This window comes from Apodemus sylvaticus, chromosome 2, assembly GCF_947179515.1.
Source record: "Apodemus sylvaticus chromosome 2, mApoSyl1.1, whole genome shotgun sequence".
NCBI lineage: Eukaryota > Metazoa > Chordata > Mammalia > Rodentia > Muridae > Apodemus > Apodemus sylvaticus.
The window spans coordinates 88,175,149-88,195,870 of NC_067473.1; positions in this window are offsets into that span (position 1 = coordinate 88,175,149).

Consider the following 20,722-nt stretch of genomic DNA (forward strand, 5'->3'; position numbering starts at 1 on the left):
CAGTGAGAGTAAGCCTTTATGAAAAGGCCCAGTATAATTATCTCTAGCACATCTTGACTGAGGAGTCACTGGGAAGATGAATTATATAACCATAAAGAAAGTGTGACATCAAAATGTACCAGTGGGCACAGGTAGCTGTGAAATTGTGCCCTGAATGGAATTCTAGCAATCTACCCCATAATATCTAATCCATTATGAACCCAGGGTCCTCCTAAAAATAGAGACTTCATGAAGAAATAGCCATAAAATTCAAAAAACTACACAATGCAGATTTTCTTCCAATAATTAGAATGTCACAGGCAATGTGCTAGGTTTCCAGTACTAGACATAGTTTTCCTCCTCTTGAATATGTCTTAAGTCCAATTGAAGAGCTGTTAGCTACCTCAAAGATATATGCACCACAATTGAATCTTTAGGGTTATCATGGCAATGTAGTCATTGAGGTGGTTGTTAGGCACCATTGGTGGGTACAATTGTTGGCTGCCCCTCTCCTTTGGAATCTTGACTGACATCTGGTGCTATGAAAACTAGTCTTCATGGATGAAGCATTCATGCCAGTTTTAGCTCATGAGTCTCTGGGTTCTATTTCTGAAGTGCATCGTGTCTTCAAAAATAAGGACTTATGTCCCACCTCTGGGGGGTATTCAAGGGCAAACGCAATGGGCTGTATGCTCTGAAAGTCTCTCACTCTTAGCCAACAAGTCAAAAAAGGCTCCTTTGTATGTAGTCAAATCACTTTTGTCTTACTATTCTCCCTCCAAGCTCCTTTCCCATCAATTCATTGTACAGTGTCAATTTATTGTATGTACATACGTGTATAAACATACTAATCTCACAAATATTTTATCTAGCTTTAATTCCATATTGATAACAGCTATCAATTCTTACACACACACACACACATATATATATATATATTTATATATTTATTTATAATATATATATATATTTAATGCCTAATGTTTAAACTTTATATAATTAAACATAATATTTTAGTTCCCCATCACTTTGAACAAGCCTAGGAAGACTATACCTTGACTCAGGTTTATCACAAAAGAAAGTCATAACCCAACTTCCTCCTTCACTAAGATGATTGATAACTTTCTTTTAGCTTTGTGTCTCTGTCTTGGAATTGATCTCTCCAAACAAACTGTGAACTCCAAGCACATCCTATATTGTTGTCATGTTACTCTATATTTTGTTCCATTCATGCATAATATTTTCAGAGATAGAAGGAAATCTGAGAGTTGTCTTCATTGCTAAGAATATTCTAGAGGTATGTGCTTTTTTTGAGATGTCAGGACATATTAAAGGCATTTCTTTCAGGATACCTGTTAGTAGCTAGATTCATAAATATGAAAAATCTCATGGCTTAAAGAAACATTTTCGCATGTTTCTCTTTGGAGAACAGAAATGCTTTGAAAAACTTATTTGAAAATGTTGTGGAAGATCAACATCTATAAGAGAAAAGAGCTTTCACTCAATTCGAAAAGGAAACAAGGCATCCAGTGCAAAGCACACCAGAATACAAGTAGTTAAGCAGAAGATAAATATGAAAAGATAAAAAGAATAACTAGTTCTCATATGCCACCCACACTTACAAACTGTTCTTCTATCTAAAGGTATTACCTTACCTAGCAACTTGATAAAGTCTAGAATCATCTAAGAGAATTTCAACTGAGAAATACCTAAGGGGTTGTTTTGGTAGGTCATAAATATGGAAGCTCAGCCTACTATGAATGGCACTATCCCTAGGCAGCTGTGTTTGGCTACATAAGAAAGCCTGTGAGCTAGTAAGTAGATGTCCTCTATAGCTCCTGTCTAAATTATTGCCTTAAGCTTCCCTTATGTTAAAGGTTCCTCTTCTGACTTCCCTCAATTATGGATAGGGTTATGGAAGTGTAAGCCAAATAAACTCTGAATCAATTTGATTTTGGTAAAATACAAAAGAGAGAGAGAGAGAGAGAGAGAGAGAGAGAGAGAGAGAGAGAGAGAGAGAGAGAGAGAGAGAGAGAGAGAGAGAGAGGAAGGAAGGAAGAGGGAAAGAAAAAGAAAGAAAGAAAGAAAGAAAGAAAGAAAGAAAGAAAGAAAGAAAGAAAGAAAGAAAGAAAGAAAGAAAGAAAGAAAGAAAGAAAGGCAGGAAGGAAGGAAGGAAGGAAGGAAGAGAGGAAAAAAGAAAGAAAGAAAGAAAGATAAAGAAAGAAAGAAAGAAAGAAAGAAAGAAAGAAAAAAAGAAAAAAGAAAGACAACAAATCATGGAGGCAATATCTTATTTAAATGCAGCAAAGACATGGATACTACTGATAGAAGTTTACACATTTTCATAAGTCATTTAAAAAGCATTTGCAAAATTAGCATAGGTGACTAATAGAAGAATGATTGGTAGATGATATATAGATAGATAGATAGTGAGATAGATAGAGAGAGGGGATAGACAGATAGATGGCTAATAACTAGATAACATTTGAGTTGACAAACTATCATTAAATCCATTACACATGTTTAATATCAAAAGAACTTACAGATAATGCAGTATGGTTAAAATAGTAACATACAAAGATTAATGATTCACTGATTCTGGTCACAATAGAATACCTACTTAAAGTGTGGGATATTCTGAGCATGAGTTATAACACAAACTCTAATGGAAGTGAGGAGTCCATGTAGTCAATTTTCTGAAAGTTAGAATTTCTCATTAAGACAACCAAAGTATTGTTGGCTAATCAGTCTCATAACTTTTTAATAATACTATGACTTTTATGTTGTATAACAATGCTGTTTTATTCTGGAAATATTCATGGGACAATTTTTAAAATAATTTTTAGTAGTATTTTCCTAGAGGTATTATGTACTAAGTTAATATTATAGATAGAAAATTACATTTAAAATCTACAACAGTAAGAACAGTCTTTCTTAGTACCAATTTCTGTCTTAATTAAAGTTTTACTGCTGCAAACAGACACCATGACCAAAGCAACACTTACAAGAACAACATTTAATTGGGGTTGGCTTACAGGTTCAGAGGTTCAGTCCATTATCCTCAAGGTAGGAGCATGGCAGTGCTGAGCCAGGAGGAGTTGAGAGTTCAACAGCTTGTTCAGGAGGCAAAGAGGAGAAAATTGGTCTAATTGTCAACTCCCACAGTGATGCATATTCTCCAGCAAGACCACACCTACTCCAACAAGGCCACATATGCTAATAGTAACACTCCCTGGGCCAAGCATATTCAATCTACCATATAGTCCAACGTTTTGCTTCTGGGGATCTACTTCCTCCCACTAGGCTTTACATGATAATATTCTATTCAGCTATATACTCATCAATAGATAAATTCATTGACACAATAATGACTGTAATCTTGCAAAGCAGCACCACCTAGTGCCCAAGCCAACACCTGAGGTTTTTTTTTTTTTTTAATTTGATATATTTTTTATTTACATTTCAAATGATTCCCCTTTTCTGGCTTCCCACTCCTGAAAATCCCAGAAGCCCTCTTCCCTCCCCCTGTTCCACCATCTACCCCTTCCCACTTCCCTGTTATGGTATTCCCCTACACTGCTGCACCGAGTCTTTCCAGAACCAGGGGCCACTCCTCCACTCTTCTTGGACATCATTTGATGTGCGGATTATGTTTTGGGTATTCCAATTTTCTAGGCTAATATCCACTTATTAGTGAGCATACCATGATTGATCTTTTGAGACTAGGTTACCTCATTTAGTATGATGTTCTCCAGCTCCATCCATTTCTATAAGAATTTCATGAATTCATTGTATCTAATGGCTGAATAGTACTCCACTGTGTGTGTATATATATATATATATATATATATATATATATATATATATATATACCACATTTTTTTGTATCTGTTCCTCTGTTGAGGAATACCTGCGTTCTTTCCAGCTACTGGCTATTATAAATAGGGCTGCTATGAACATAGTGGAGCACGTATCCTTGTTACATGCTGGGGAATCCTCTGGGTATATGCCCAGGAGTGATATAGCAGGATCTTCCGGAAGTGATGTGCCCAGTTTTCTGAGGAACCTCCAGACTGATTTCCAGAATGGTTGTACCAATTTGCGACCCCACCAGCAGTGGAGGAGTGTTCCTCTTTCTCCACATCCTCACCAACACCTGCTGTCTCCTGAGTTTTTAATCTTAGCCATTCTGACTGGTGTAAGGTGAAATCTCAGGGTTGTTTTGATTTGCATTTCCCTAATAACTAATGATGCTGATCAATTTTTGAGATGCTTCTCAGCCATCCGAAGTTCTTCAGGTGAAAATTCATTGTTTAGCTCTGTACCCCATTTTTAGTAGGGTTATTTGGTTTTCTGGGGTCTAATGTCTTGAGTTTTTTGTATATATTGGATATTAGCCCTCTATCTAATGTAGGGTCGCTGAAGATCTTTTCCCAATTTGTTGGTTGCCGATTTGTCCTTTTGATGGTGTCCTTTGCCTTACAGAAACTTTGTAATTTTATGAGGTCCCATTTGTCAATTCTTGATCTTGAAGCATAACCTATTGGTGTTCTGTTCAGGAACTTTCCTGCTGTACCAATGTCCTCAAGGTTCTTCCCCAGTTTCTTTTCTATTAGCTTCAGAGTGTCTGGCTTTATGTGGAGGTCCTTGATCCATTTGGAGTTGAGCTTAGTACAAGGAGATAAGGATGGATCAATTTACATTCTTTTACATGCTGACCTCCAGTTGAGCCAGCACCATTTGTTGAAAAGGCTATCTTTTTTCTACTGGATGTTTTCAGTCCCTTTGTCGAGAATCAAGTGGCCATAGGTGTGTGGGTTCATTTCTGGATCTTCAATCCTATTCCATTGATTCGCCTGCCTGTCACTATACAAATACTATGCAGTTTTTGACACTATTGCTCTGTAGTATTTTTTGCGATCAGGGACACTGATTCCCCCAGAATTTCATTTGTTGTTGAGAATAGTTTTAGCTATCCTGGGTTTTTTGTTATTCTGGATGAATTTGAGAATTGCGCTTTCTAACTCTATAAAGAACTGAGTTGGGATTTTGATGGGTATTGCATTGAATCTGTAGATTACTTTTGGCAAAATGGCCATTTCAACTATATTAATCCTGCCAATCCATGAACATGGAAGATTTTTTCCATTTTCTGAGGTCTTCTTCCATTTCCTTCTTCAAAGACTTGAAGTTCTTGTCATACAGATCTTTCACTTGTTTGGTCAGAGTCACACCAAGGTACTTTATATTGTTTGTGGCTATTGTGAAGGGTGTAATTTCCCTAATTTCTTTCTCAGCCTGCTTATCCTTTGAGTATAGGAAGGCTACTGAGTATTGTGGCTTCATAGAAGGAGTTGGGTAGTGTTCCTTCTGTTTCTATTTGGTGGAATAGTTTGAAGAGTATTGGTGTTAGGTCTTCTTTGAAGGGCTGATAGAATTCTGCACTGAAACCATCTGGTCCTGTGCTTTTGTTGTTGTTGTTTTGTTTGTTTGTTTGTTTGTTTGTTTGGAAGACTTTCTATGATCCCTTCTGTTTCTTTAGGCGTTATGGGACTGTTTAGATGATCTATTTGGTCCGGAATTAATTTTGGGATTTGGAATCTGTCTAGGAAATTGTGCATTTCCTCCAGATTCTCCAGTTGTGTTGAGTACAGGCTTTTGTAGTAGGATCTGATAATTTTTTGAATTTCCTCAGTTTCTGTTGTTATATCCTCCTTTTCATTTCTAATTTTGTTAATTTGGATACTGTCTCTGTGCCCTTTGGTTAGTCTGGCTAAGGCTTTATCTATCTTGATTTTCTCGAAGGACCAGCTCCTGGATTTGTTGATTCTTTGTATGGTTCTCTTTGTTTCCACTTGATTGATTTCAGCCCTGAGTTTGATGATTTCCTTTCTCTCCTCCTGGGTGAATTGGCTTCTTTTTGTTCCAGAGTTTTCACATGCGCCATTAAGGTGCTAGTGTATCCTCTCTCCCATTTCTTTTTGGAGACACTGAGGGCTATGAGTTTTCCTCTTAGCACTGCTTTCATTGTGTCCCAAATATTTGGGTATGTTGTGCCTTCATTTTCATTAAATTCTAAAAAGTCTCTGATTTCTTTCTTTATTTCTTTTTTGGCCAAGGTGTCATTGAGTAGAGTATTGTTCAGCCTCCATGTGTATGTGGGCTTTCTGCTGTTTTTGTTGCTATTGAAGACCACTCTTACCCCTTAGTGATCTGATAGGAGGCCTGGGATTAGTTTGATCTTCTTATATTTGTTGAGGTCTATCTTGTGACCAATTATATGGTCGATTTTGGAGAAGGTACTGAGAGAAAGGAATATTCTTTTGCTTTAGAGTGAAATGTTCTATAAATATCCGTCAAATCCAATTGGTCCAAAGCTTCAATTAGTTTTACTGTGTCCCTGTTTAGTTTCTGTTTTCCTGATCGGTCCATTGAGGAGAGTGGAGTGTTGAAGTCACCCACAATTATTGTGTTAGGTGTAATGTGTGCTTTGAGCTTTAGTAAAGTTTCTCTTATGAATGAGGATGCTCTTGCATTTGGTGCATAGATGTTCAGAATGGAGAGCTCTTCTTGGTGGATTTTTCCTTTGACCAGCAAGAAGTGTCTTTCCATGCCACTTTTGATGACGTTAGGTTGAAAGTCAATTTTATCTGATATTAGAATGGCAACTCCGGCTCATTTCCTGAGACCATTGGCTTGTAAAACTGTCTTCCAGCCTTTTACTCTAAGGTAGTTTTTGTATTTTACACTGAGGTGTGTTTCCTGTATGCAGCAAAATGTATGTGTACTTACATTGTTTAACAAAATGCATTCAGGCCTGTGGATGTATCTTAGCTGATAAATTTCATGCTTAGGATGCATGAAACCCAAATTTGAGCTCGAGTACCATATAAATCAAATTTGGTGAAATGTACATATAAATCTAGAATTTGGAAGATAGAGTCATGAAGAACTTAGTTTTTTGCTTTATAGAGCATCTTAGGCTTATTTAGGATACACAAAACATTGTTTCTGACAAAGGGAAACAAAGAATAAAAGTTATCATTTGTGTACTGGCTTAACATTCTCTCTCTCTCTCTCTCTCTCTCTCTCTCGATATATATATATATATATATATATATATATATATATATCTTTGTCTTTCTTCTTCCTACTCTTAATTCTTTATACAGCTCGATCCCAGGCTACAAGCAGGTTAATTGATAAAGGGGAACTTGGTATTCCGGTGGAAGGAAAAAGAGGATGTGGCAATTATGCCTACTGCTTCCAGTCCTAAACTCAATGAACTCATGTTGAACCTTAGTGAAAGAAAGTCTTGGAATGCTTTTAACAGGGTCTGTCTTTATTACTAGCCTTAGTAAAGGTAATGATAAGTAGTTTGTAACAAGAAGAAAAACAATATTATATAGGACTACTGATGAGCTATTGCTTTATACAGGTACTTATGATAAGAAGGTAATAGATGGATAAAAACATTGAAGGTTAAAAGGTCCTATAATTTTCTTGAGATTATGGACATAGATTAGCTTGAGCCAGACCACCGTGGTGTTTGCTGTCCAAGGTAGTAGAGAAGGCTCTTGTAATATATATGTGTTCATTTTTAAAGCATTTTGACTTTTGATGACAGAAGAAGGCTTTAAGCATACGAATTGGTCTGAAGGCCCAAGTTCTCCTGTTGATTATTAACACAACTTTAATAAGTAACCACAAGTTAGAATCGAACACTATATGTCTGAGGTTCATGATCATAGTTTGCTTTTGATCACAGTTCACAGAGTAAGAGTTCCTGTGGGCATCATCTCATGTCTACTTGCTGTTCTAATTAAGATGGAAATGTACCTTGTTTAGTAATTGTTTGAGTGTTTCTGGAGATGTGCCAACCTTGATCTGTTCCTCAATGTATTATAAATATGCCTGACTAAAAAAGTAAACTTGCAGCAGATTCAAACCGCTCTCTGCTGTGTCTGTCTGTCATCTCGCCGAACCTGTGCCTTCCTGAATCCGTGGCATGCTACACTGAGTCTTTCCAGAACCAGGGGCCACTCCTCAATTCTTCTTGTACCTCATTTTATGTGTGGATTGTGTTTTGGGTATTCCAGTTTTCTAGGTTAATATCCACTTATTACTGAGTGCATACCATGATTGATCTTTTGAGACTGGGTTACATCACTTAATATGATGTTCTCCAACTCCATCCATTTGTCTAAGAATTTCATGAGTTCATTGTTTCTAATGGCTGAATAGTACTCCATTGTGTATATATACCACATTTTTTGTATCCTTTCTTCCTTTGAGGGACACCTGGGTTCTTTCCAGCTTTTGGCTATTACAAATAGGGCTGCTATGAACATAGTGGAGCATGTGTCCTTATTGCATGCTTGGGATTCCTCTCTGGGTATATGCCCACAAGTAGTATAGCAGAAGTGTCATGCCCAGATTTCTGAGGAACCTCCAGACTGATTTCCATAGTGGTTGTACCATCTTGCAATCCCACCAGCAATGGAGGCATGTTCCTCTTTCTTTACATCCTTGCCAACACCTGCTGTCTCCTTTGCTTTTAACCTTAGCTGTTCTGACTGGTATGAGGTGAAATCTCAGAGTTGTTTTGATTTGCATTTCCCTAATGATTAATGATGTTGAACATATCTTAAGGTGCTTCTCAGTCATCTGAAGTTCTTCCCGTGAAAATTCTTTGTTTAGCTCTGTACCCCACTTTTTTTATTCGATATATTTTTTATTTACATTTCAAATGATTCCCCTTTTCTGGCCCCCCACTCACTGAAAGTCACATAAGTCCCCTTCCCTCCCCCTGTTCTCCCACCCACCTCTTCCCAATTCCCTGTTCTGGTTTTACCTTATACTGCTACACTGAATCTTTCCAGAACCTGCGGCCACTCTTCCCTTATTCTTGTACCTCATTTGTTGTGTGGATTATGTTTTTGGTATTCCAGTTTTCCAGGCTAATATCCACTTATTAGTGAGTGCATACCGTGATTGATCTTTTGAGACTGGGTTACCTCACTGAGTATGATGTTCTCTAGCTCCATCCGTTTGCCTAAGAATTTTATGAATTAATTGATTCTAATGGCTGAATAGTACTCCATTGTGTATATATACCACATTTTTTGGATCCATTCTTCTGTTGAGGGATACCTGGGTTCTTTCCAGTTTCTGGCTATTATAAATAGGGCTGCTATGAACATAGTGAAGCATATATCCTTATTACATGCTGTGGAATCCTCTGGTTATATACCCAGGAGTGGTATAGCAGGATCTTTCGGAAGTAACTTGTCCAGTTTTCTGAGGAACCACCAGACTGATTTCCAGAGTGCTTGTACCAATTTGCCACCCCACCCGCAGTGGAGGAGTGTTCCTCTTTCTCTACATCCTCGCCAACACCTACTGTCTCCTGAGTTTTTAATCTTAGCCATTGTGACTGGTGTAATGTGCAATACCCATCAAAATCCCAACTCAATTCTTCATAGAGTTAGAAAGAGAAATTCTCAAATTCATCCAGAATAACAAAAAATCCAGGATAGCTAAAACTCTTCTCAACAACAAAAGAAATTCTGGGGGAATCAGTATCCCTGACCTCAAGCAATACTACCGAGCAATAGTGTTAAAAACTGCATGGTATTGGTACAGTGCAGGCAGGTGGATCAATGGAACAGGATTGAAGATCCAGAAATGAACCCACACACCTATGGCCACTTGATTCTCAACAAAGGGGTTGAAAACATCCAATGGAAAAAAGATAGCCTTTTCAACAAATGGTGCTGGTTCAACTGGAGGTCAGCATGCAGAAGAATGTGAATTGATCCATCCTTGTCTCCTTGTACTAAGCTCAACTCCAAATAGATCAAGGACCTCCACATAAAGCCAGACACTCTGAAGCTAACAGAAAAGAAACTGGGGAAGACCCTTGAGGACATCAGTATGGGGGAAAGTTCCTGAACAGAACACCAATAGCTTATGCTCTAAGATCAAGAATTGACAAATGGGACCTCATAAAATTACAAAGTTTCTGTAAGGCAAAGGACACCATCAAAAGGACAAATTGGCAACCAACAAATTGGGAAAAGATCTTCAGCGACCCTACATTAGATAGAGGGCTAATATCCAATATATACAAAGAACTCAAGACATTAGACCCCAGAAAACCAAATAACCGTATTAAAAATGGGGTATAGAGTTAAACAAAGAATTCTCACCTGAAGAACTTTGGATGGCAGAGAAACATCTTAAAAAATGTTCAATTTCATTAGTCATCAGGGAAATGTACCCCACTTTTTATATGTGATTATGACCTTTGAAATATATAAACAAAAGGTACACAAGTCAAATCAAATCATTCAGTAAACAGCAGCATGTGATTCTGATAGGTCTTCCTTTATATGTAACTTGCCCTTTTTTTATTACTGCATTTAGTATTCTTTCTTTGTTTAGTACATTTGGGGTTTTGATTATTATGTGACAGGAGGTAGTTCTCTTCTGGTCCAGTCTGTTTGGAGTTCTGCAGGCTTCATATATATTCATGGGCATCTCTCTCTTTAGGTTAGAGAAGTTTTCTTCCATAATTTTGTTGAAGATATTTGCTGGCCCTTTAAGTTGTAAATCTTCACTCTCATCAATTCCTATTATTCTTAGGTTTGGCTTTCTCATTTTGTCCTGGATTTTCTGGATGTTTTGGGTTACAAGCTTTTTGCATTTTGCATTTTCATTGACTGTTGAGTCCATGGTTTCTATGGAATCTTCTGCATCTGAGATTCTTTCTTCTGTCTCTTGTATTCTGTTGTTGATATTTGCATCTAAGGCCCCTGATTTCTTCCCAAGGTTTTCTCCAAAGTTGTCTCCCTTTGCAATTTCTTAGTTGTTTCTGCTTCTGTTTTTAGGTCTTGGATGTTTTTGTTCAGCTTCTTCACTTGCTTGTTTGTGTTTTCCAGTAATTCTTTGAGAAATTTTTGTTTTTCCTCTTTCATGACTTCTGCCTGTTGATCAAAGTTCTCCTGTATTTCTTTAAGTGTTTTTTTGCATTTCCTCCTTATTGGCTACTATCTTTTGATCCATAGTCTCCTTAATTTCTTTAAGTGATTTTTGTGTTTCCCTTGTAAGGGCTTCTAGCTTTTGATCATTTTTCTCCTGAATTTCTTTAAAAGATTTATTTATGTCCTTCATGTGCTCCTATAACAGCATCATGATCGGTGATTATAAATCTAACTCTTGTTTTTCTGGTGTGTTGGGGTATCCAGGACTTGCTGTTGGAGAATTGGGCTCAGATGCTGCCATAATGCCTTGGTTTCTGTTAGTAAGGTTCCTATGTTTGCCTTTAGTCATCTAGTTCTCAGTGGTGTTAGATGGTCTTATTGTCACTGGCTGATGCTTCAACTTCCTGTGGACCTTTAAGGCTATTTCTGAGACACTGGATGCCTGGGTTTCCTCTGGCCCAGATTACTCATGTCCTGCCTTCCTCTTTTGTGCCCTTGGAACCCTGCTGAGTTTTGCCCCCAAGCAATGTTATACTTGGGTTGTCTCTCAGTAAACCAGGTACTCCTAGACTGCTCTGTCACAGAGTGAAGATAGAGGTGGAGAGTCACTCCCTCTGCTGATCCCCAAGTAGGACACAGGCCCCACAATAGGCTGGCTGCTAGAACTGCCTATATGCTCAGGTCCTGGGAGCAGGCAGACCCCTTGCAGTTTGTGCCCCCAGAGATCTTAACCTCTGGATATCTCAGTACCTCGTGCTGCTTTTCTGCCCTGGCAGGCAGAGAAGATGGCAGCGGAGAGTCACTCCCTCTGCTGATCTCCACGTAGGACACAGGCCCCATGACAGGCAGACTAGCAGATGAACTGCCTATGTGCTCAGATCCTGAGCACATAGGCAAACCCCTGGTGGTTTGCGCCCCCCCAGAGATCTTAAACTTGTTTGATTGATCTTATCCATTCTGACAGATGTAAAACAAAATATCAATGTAGTTTAGATTTTCATTTTCCTGATGAGTAAGGATGTTAAACATTTCTTTAAGTGTCTTTCAGCCATTTGAGAATCCTCTTTTGAGAAATCTGTTCAGATCCTAATATTAATTGTGTTATTTACTTTCATGTCATCTGGATTTTTGAGTTGTTTATGTTTTGCATATTCTATTAGCATGAGTACTATCTATCAAATATGGGCAAAAACTTTCCCCATTGTGTAACTTCTGATTTTCCCAAAAGATTGTGTCCATTGTTGTATAGAAGCTTCTCACTTTCAAGAGGTCCCATTTATTATTATTATTTTTAAAATCTTAGTTACTGTGCTAATGGTATTCTGTCCATGGTCTTTAATTGTGACATTGATTTCAAGTCTATTCCCCACTTTCTATTCTATCCTATATAGTGTATCTGGATTTATGTTGAGGGTTTTGATCCATCTGAAGTTGTTTGTCCATGTTGATAAGTATGGATCTATTTGGTGTTTTCTACATTTCGTCATCCAGTTCAAAAAACATAAATTGTTGTACATACTATTATTTTCCAGTGAGCATTTCTGACTTATTTATTAAAAATCAAGTGCTTATCTGTGTATCAATTTATGTCTGGGTCTTTAATTTGATTCCAGTGAACAGAATGTCTATGCCAATACCACGCTGTTTATTATTACAATAGCTGTACGGTAAAACTTGAAATTGAGAATGGTGATACTTCCAGTCACTCTTATTATTCAAACTTGTTTCAGCTTTACTGAATAATTGGGCTTCACATGAAACTGAAAATTGTCTTTTCAAGATTTATGAAGAATTATGTTGGAATTTTGATGGGGATTACATTGAATCTGTAGACTGCATTTGGTAGATTGGTCATTTTTACTATGTTAACTCTATTGATCCTTGAGCATGTATCTTCTGATATCTTCTTCAATTTCATATCTCAATGTGTTATAGTCTTTCAGTTGCTTAGATAGAGTTACCCCCAGGATATTTTCTATTACTTGAGACTATTGGCAAAGGTATTGTTACTTTGACTTCTTTTTTCATCTGTTTGCCATTTGTACACAGAAAATCTCTTATGTGTGTGAGTTAATATCACATCTAGCTATTTTGCTGAAAGAGTTGAAGTTTCCCTTTATAATTTTAGGGTCACTAATATATATTATCATATAAATTTGCAATAAAGAAACGTTGTCTTCACACATTAAAATATGTATCTACTTGATCTCTATCATTTGCAGTATTGCTCTAGCTATGATTTCAAATAATACCTATACTAGGTGTGGTGAGAATAAGCAACCATGTCTTGTTCTTGATTTTAATAAAATTGCTTAGAATTTCTCTCCATTTAAATTGATTTCGGCAATGATTTTTAACCTGTAACCTGTTTTCATTATGTTAAAAATGTTCCTTATTTCTGTAATCTCTTTAGGAATTTTATCAAAAAGGGCTGTTGTTTTTTGTCAAAGCCTGTTTCTACAACTAATAATATGAACCTAATAGTATGTCTTTCAGTGTGTTTATATGGTAGATTATATTTGCATATGTTAAACCATCCTTGCATATCTGGGATGAAGCCAAGTTGATCATGGTAGATTATCTTTTTAATGAGTTCTTAGATTTGGTTTGCAAGTATTTAACTTAGAATGTTTTACATTTATATTTATAAGAAAAAATAATCTGTAATTTTCTATGAAATATTATTTAATGATTATAATTCTGAAAAAGGCAAATCTATTTACAAGAATCTTTGTTATTAAATATACTTTTAGGAAAATTAAAAGCCAAAATATATCCTAAAGAATAGCTTCTCAGAATGCCAAAAGTGATAGCATATAATGATATAAATTCCTGTGTCATAATCTGAGGACTGAAATTACTCAGATTGTTCAGTGATAGAAGCCTTTTCCCTGTTTCTAAAGACATCATTAATTTTGCAGTGCAGTTATAACTTAAGGATGGTGAGACCAAAGAGGTATAAAGTGAAATTCAAAGACTTTAAAAAATTCATTGCATTACTTGAAGCTACCATGTATGTTTAATGCTGCTGCTAAGATTTCACACAGAATTCTGACCCTTGTATATTCATAAACTTTCTAGAGTTTATTATCATGGAAAATAATTTTGTACCCCTAAGGCAAATTTTAAATATTTATATGTGATATAAATGTGATGTTCTTAAACTTTTATTGTCTCCATTTAGTATGTGGGTTTTACTTACAATGTAACTTTCTAGTTTCAAATAGCATTGAAAATAGTTAACAATAATATATATTAGTAGTTCCATGTGCTAAACCTTGTAGTTGGGAATTTTAACAAGAATAGAGGGCATAATAAATGTATTAGCACTCCACCTCAAGCCTTTCTCTGCATTTACCTATTGATGTTACACACGGTGATATAGTAGCAGTGAAAGGATCTTCAATGGAAACTGTAATTTGCACTTTGGATTTTTTTGTTGTTGTTGTTCTTGGATAGGGGTGTATATGGAATGTTTCTGTGAGGTTAGCAAGCAGCAATCATGTTTTCTCTTATTTTCATTGGATATTTTATTTATTTACATTTCAAACGTTATCCCCTTCCTGGTTTTCCATCCAGAAACCCTCTATCCCATACCCCTTTCCCCTGCTTCTATGAGGGTTCTCCCCCATCCACCCAGTCCCACATCCCCGCCCTCTGGGATATCAAGCCTTCACAGGTTAAAGGGCCTCTCCTCCCACTGATGCCAGCCAAAGCTATCCTCTGCTACCTATGCAGATGGAGCCATGGGTCTCTCCATGCATACTCTTTGAGTGGTGGTTTAGTCCCTGGGAGTTCTGGGTGGGAAGGTCTGGTTGGTTGGTATTATTGTTCTTCCTATGGGGTTGCAAACCCCTTCAGCTCCATTGGACTGGGAACTGGGTCCACAATGGAGGACTTAGAGAAAGGACTGAAGGTGCAGCAATCTTTCTTAACTAGGAGATCTTAAGATAAACTATGGAGCATTTGCTGTACATTTACTCTTGCAATACAGTCATTCAGCAACTTAGTTGAGACATTCAGCACTTTATTTTAAAGTAGACTCTGTTTTCAATGATTTTGGCCACCCCTTAGCTAGTTAATACTGGCTCTGAGTATGGTAGGAAAATGTAGTGAGGTGAATAAGATTCCATAGTTCATTTTCAAGTGTTTTAAATGAAATTTTATTATAACATTTCTAATGTATTATGAGTAATTGTGGCTTGATACATTATTAGTCAAGGAATATCAGTGGTTATTCAACAAGAATTATTAAAGAATGAAGGCAATGAACCTATAGAACCTAAGCCATAACTGCATACCTATCTGTTCAGATAATGAAGACTTCCCTTCCACTTATATGTATAGAAATTTTAGTGCTTGAGATTGATAACATGATTTCTGCAGTGAGCCAGGTACTAAAGTCTACATATATGATACTTCAATATATCTTGACACATATTGGAAAATTATACTATGCAACAGTTTCCTTCAAGTTCTCAAAACCAGTGCCTTCAAGTAGACCTGAAAGCCCCTGGATCCACTTTGAAATGTTGGTCACTTCTCATTATTTTTGTATGTTTTATGTATAGCAAATTCTGGGATGTTCTATGTTGATGTGACACTATTCACCTATCTGCCATGTTTTATCATCTTGTTAGCATCACAGTGTTAGAAAGGTTAATGTTTCTATGTAAATAACTGCATTTACATAACCTGGTCATACAATCTTTTTGGTTAAAATACATTTATGTAATGTCCCAATTTTCTTATCGCAAAAGTTTTAGAAACTTTTAAGACTCATGCTAATTGTTAGATAACTCAAACCCACCAGTGGTGATATTATGTTTAAAATTGTATTTTGCATCTGAAGGTAAAGTAATTCCAACTTTACATTTTACTAACTGCCACAGATCATTCATGAACTCAATATCTGTTTTTTGGAACCTTTGTTGATAAAAGTTATAAAATTCTTATTGAGTCAAGATTTAATGGTTAAGAGAGTTTATGTCATTTCACGTAAATATGTGTCTGTATTTCCTGTATAGAATAATAAGTAATATGATATTATAAGGACAATTTAATACTTTATCTTCATATAAATCAATGACAAAATATCTTGCTTAATTATATTTTACTTCATACAAGCTACTCTAGAAAGAAAAAAAAAATGTATGCTCTCAAAACTTCAAAGCTTCTCAAAACAAATTTTTATCCAAGCTTATGTATTTCCATATGGTTCAATTTTTTAAAGTCTTCCAACTTTGGTAGATGGGGAAAGGCTACTGAGTTAGCTTAGAGTACTTGCAGCATACTATAGTCATGACTGAGGAGCAAAGGTCCTCTTCTCTGGCAAAACTACATATCATATACAGATTACTGAAATAATTGAAAATAACAGAAGCTAAAGTCAAATCACAATGATTAAGAAGTACATGACAATTCTAGGATAACACTGGATCAAAAGTAGTTTGAGAATAAATAAAGATAAGAAGTCACTTTTCTTCTTGCTCTTAGTTCTAGAATTACTATGATGTATTCTGAAAGTTATGGTGTAAAAGATTCTATGCAAACCTGCTTGTCAATACAAGCAATGGGGACATTCTCTAGCACAGTTTACTTTGCTGTGGATATTCAGATATAGAGTGAAAAACAATTATACAAGATATTGCCCATTTGAAGAGAAGCCCATTTGGCAAACATGGAAGGAAAGGAGTGTAGAAACTGCCTAGGAATTCCAGCAAGGCATTGGTTGGCTTCATTCTTTCTCCCTCCTCACATTGGGTAGTCTGCCTTTCTCCCAGAGCTGCTAGCAGATACCTTCAGATGGCACTTCTGTACTCTTTTACACTCTAAAATTACAATTAGCATAATTTATCCCATTAATGGAAATCTGCCAATTTATTGACAGTTTGAAATATTACTAAGACCCAGTAGACATAATCTAGTCCTCACAGAGAGCTAAAACAGGAAGATCATATGTTCAAGGATTGCCTGTACTACCATTTAAATTCAAAGTGAACATGGGCATCTCAGTGAGATTCTGTCTCAAAATAAAAAAGCAAAAATGGGCCTGGTATTGTTGCTTTGTGGTAGAAACTATGCCAGCACATGGGAGGCTCAGAGTTTTATCTTCAGAAACACACATACCCACATTGCATACACCCTATTGCCATACCCAGAGGTCAAGATTGTTAATGAGTACCCCCATGCTGCTAGAGATACAATAGACAAAGTCAAAAATAAAGCTCTTTCTGGTTCTTCAAAACTCTTCACATTAAATTCATTTTATTGCCTGTAGCATGCAATATTAGAAAAAAAAACATGCTATCACTGGCTACGCACCAGCTAGCAGTCTTGGTTTGTTCCCAGCCTGGTATGGAGTCCAAGACCGCATGTTTTCCTGTGCCAAGGCTTCTCCAGATCTCTGAGATAACTCTAGAGAGCTCCCCATAGCTGGCTGCTGCCAAACTTGCTCAGCACTCCCACATTTCTGTGGCCAGTTGGGGCGCACTCTCTCAAACCCATGCTCTGTAGGGATAGGTGACCTTTCTTTCCTAGGAACTCAGTTGAATCGACATAAGACTGAAAACAATCTTAGTTTAGAATCAACAATTAACAAAGTTGCTGTGCTCAGAATCTAACATCTTAAATTCCCCAACTATTCTATGTTAGAAATCTTCTAGTGGAGGATCCTGGTGGATTCCGCCACTGAACTAACGGCCCCGGTCTACATCAAGACCACCTTGCTCCCACCAATCCAAAGGAAGTCCCCTTCTCCTCCTCCTCTTCCTCTTCCTCTCTGGACTCAGAAGGCCCACTTCCTTCTCGCCCAGTGATTGGCTTCTTGTATTTATTATTTTAATCAATTAGGCAAAAATCCTGCTATAATTGCCTGCTTTCCAAATAAAACCTATTGAGAGAAAAAAAACCTCCCCTTTTAATTTTAACAGAATAGTATTTTTCTTCATCATGGGTAAAACATAGTGTGTGTGTCTGTATGTGTGCATGTGCCTGTGCGTGTGCGTGTGCATGAGCGTGTGCATGTGTATGAGCGGGTGCGTGTACATGAGTGTGAGTGTGTGTGTGTGTGTGTGTGTGTGTGTGTGTGTGTGTGTGATGTGCATTTGCTTATTGGTATATGTGAGTTCACATATATGTACTCATAGATTCCCAAGGTTGAAGTGGAGGATTTTCTCCACCAATCTTGAAATCTGTTATTTTGAGGCTTTCAGTCAAACCCAGAGTTCTCCCAAATCACTAGCTTTGTTAACCAGCTTGCCTCAGAATTTCCTCTCTGCTTTCCCAGACTGGAGCAACAAGCTGGCCACTATGCTGACCTAGTATTTATGTGTATTCTTGATCACAGATTTAGGTCTTCCACTTGCATAGCAAGTGTGTTAGCCCTTATATCATCTCTTGATCCTATAATAGTTTTTTTGTGTTTCTAGTAAAACCCTTTGAAACTCCAGCAGTTTGAAGTTTGCTATCAATTGTCTCATTAAACTTTACTTTCTTCTTTGATCTATATCGGATTTGTATACATGTTTCATAGTGGTCAATTCCTGCCCACCAGCTGCCTCTTTCTTCTCACTGCCCCCTTTCTCCACCGTACCCCTTGACTCTCAGTGTTTTCCTTCTTAATTTTATTTTCTTTCTTACCTTATTACACTTCTAAGTGTTTTGCACAATCATGGGCCCTCTTCTTGTTTCTTGGCCTTTGCCTGTTACAGATCCTATTGGTTACATATATTCAATAGTAAGAGAGTAGGAATTGCATATGAGAGAAGGACATTTACTGTTTGTCTTTCCTATTCTTGCTTATTTACTTTATGTAATTGTAATGTTTTCACTTCCATCCATTTCCATGAGACTTTCTTAATTTCATTTTTCATTGTATAAATAAAATTACACTGTATACATGAACATTCATTGTTCATTGATAGACATTCTAGTTCCTTTTCTTAATTATTGTGAAAAATCAGCAATAAACAGGGGCATATGAATAGTATTTCTGTGGATGAGTTCATTGGGTATATCTATAGATTTAGATATATATGCTAATTATTTCTGTGGAAGATTATTTAGTCCTTTGGATATATATATATATATATATATATATATATATATATGATATATACATATATATGAGTACCCCATGCTGCTAGAGATACAATAGACAAAGTCAAAATTAAATCTCTTTCTGGTTCTTCAAAACTTTTCTCGTTAAATTCTTTTTATTGCCTGTAGCATGTAATATTAGAAAACAACACATGCTATCATATATATATATATACATATATGTATATATATACATGTATGTATGCTACAGAATTACATAACTTGGTCATGTTATAGGCCTATTTCTTAGTTTTAGTGAAGACTCCACAATGCTTTATTAGTGGCTGCTTTCTTAAAAACAAATTATTTTCACTGGAATCTTTTGAAAGTATATCTTGGAATTGTTGCTCTTACATACACACAAACACACACACATACACACGTACATACATATATGGTATTTTTAAGTGAAACACAACAATTATGTATACCTCAAATGGAATTTAGTGTGAGGACTATAAACATAAGTACATCACACATTGGTATTACCCAAATGTCTTTCTGCTCCTCCCATCATTCTTTCCTCAAATCCATTCTCATAGCATACCAAAGAGTTCTACTTTAAGACCATATTTTTGTTTGTTATTTACTATATGTGAGAGAAAACAGGAGGTGTTTCTCTTTCTCTGGCTTTCTGTTATTAGTGACCTTTACTCTGGTTAGTGTTTCAATGTCTTCCAGTGCTGTCTATTTTCCTGAATATGATAAGATTTATTTTTCTTTAATGGCTGAATAATAGTCCATCGAACACAGAAACCATATGTCTTTACTTAGTCATATTTTGAGGAGCAATTAAGATGATCCCATGGCTTGGTCATTGTGAATATTGCTTCAATGAAAATGTTGTACAGATTTAGTTAAGATTTAAGTTTTCTGATTTTATTAGTATATACTCAGTGCCCACACTTCTTTATAGATATGTCATGTGCTTTGAGAAAATTCACCCTTCCAGTCTCTTTTTGCCATTTTTTACTATTCCCATTCATTCCTCTCAACAGTCTCAAAAGCTTATATATATACACATATATGTATATATGCTTTTATTTGGATTTCTCTTGGCATGTGTGAGGGTACTCAAACTGAACGGAAGAATGTGTCAAATCCTCTGGAGCTGTAGTTACTAGACATTGTGGCTTTTAGCTACTGAGCTACCCCTTCAGGCCCACATTTGTCTTCTTGAGTCTGTGTTAATTGGCACAATAAGGACGATATATAGTTGAACTGATTTTTTAACACAAATGGCATAATATTGTTCCTTATGGATGAATAAAACTCAGTTTTGGAAATTTGTTTCTTAATCCATTCATTTGCTTATTTTGTTATTTACTACATATGAGAGAAAACAGGAACTTATATCTGCACTATTGATTGTTTGCTTTGGTGAATAGAAGCTCTATAGTTTGATATACAACCTTACAAATTGTGGAGGGACCCATGTGTTCTCAGTGTATACTACAAATTAGAACTCAAATTTGAGAATACAGAAACTGATAAACACTGCTATGTTCGATTCTTACTTTGATGTGATTTTCTTGCTTTTAATATTTTTATATAAATACCAATAAAATATTATATAAATTAAATAAAATAAATTAAATAAAAATTATATAAATATTATTTTACCAAGTAGAAGTATAGACACTCATCCATTGTTTTAG